This window comes from Silene latifolia, chromosome 11, assembly GCF_048544455.1.
Source record: "Silene latifolia isolate original U9 population chromosome 11, ASM4854445v1, whole genome shotgun sequence".
Lineage (NCBI taxonomy): Eukaryota > Viridiplantae > Streptophyta > Magnoliopsida > Caryophyllales > Caryophyllaceae > Silene > Silene latifolia.
The window spans coordinates 123,586,020-123,586,768 of record NC_133536.1 but is presented as its reverse complement, the minus strand read 5'-3'; the positions used below and the strand labels follow the sequence as shown (position 1 = coordinate 123,586,768).

The 749-nt window shown below is 43.9% G+C and overlaps 1 non-coding gene across 1 annotated transcript; it reads right to left on the bottom strand.

Moving 5' to 3' along the window:
* Nucleotides 1-206: 206 nt before the first annotated feature.
* Nucleotides 207-313, bottom strand: LOC141615712 (small nucleolar RNA R71). Its single transcript, XR_012530115.1, has one exon. It is a non-coding gene; the product is annotated as a small nucleolar RNA R71 (small nucleolar RNA).
* Between the last annotated feature and the right edge of the window lie 436 nt (nt 314-749).

The window sequence follows — 749 nt, the reverse complement described above, 5'->3', positions numbered from 1 at the left end:
CTCACCTCCGGAAGTTTAAGAGGAAGGTTTCAATGATGAAAAAGAATGGGGTGTCCGAGGACACCTTGAGAATGATGTTGTTTCCGTTTTCATTGACGGGCAAGGCGGACCGGTGGTTGAACATTCACCCCCCGAATACCTTCACGACATGGGATGCCTTGGCTAAAGCATTCATGGCCAAATATTACCCTTCATCAAAGACCGCAATGCTCCGTAATGAGATTCATACATTTCAACAAGAAGACGGGGAGTCTTTAAGTGAAGCTTGGGACCGATATCAAGATTTAATAGCAAGTTGTCCCCATCATGGAATCCCGGAATGGTACATCACTCAAACATTCTTTCAAACGTTGCTACCTAGGACTAAGGAGATGGTAAATGCCTCCGCGGGGGGAGGATTTGATCACTTGAATGATGAAGAAGGCACTACTCTAATCAAGAAAATGGTGGACGCCGAGGCAAACTATGGCACAAGAGTGAATGTCTTGAGAAGAAGTAAGCACCCTCCCGAACTCTTACTAAATAAGGAGACTAATGCTAAGCTTGATATGCTCACCAAAAAGCTTGAAGAGTTAAGTAAGAAGAAGCAAGTGAACCAAGTGAATCAAACTACCACTACTCATGGACCATCCATGGAGGAAGTGATGGAAAGATCAACATGTGAGTCATGTGGAGGGATGGGTCACACTTATGAAGTATGTGCAAATAACCATTATAACAACTTTGATGGGAACAATGTGCAAGAGGTG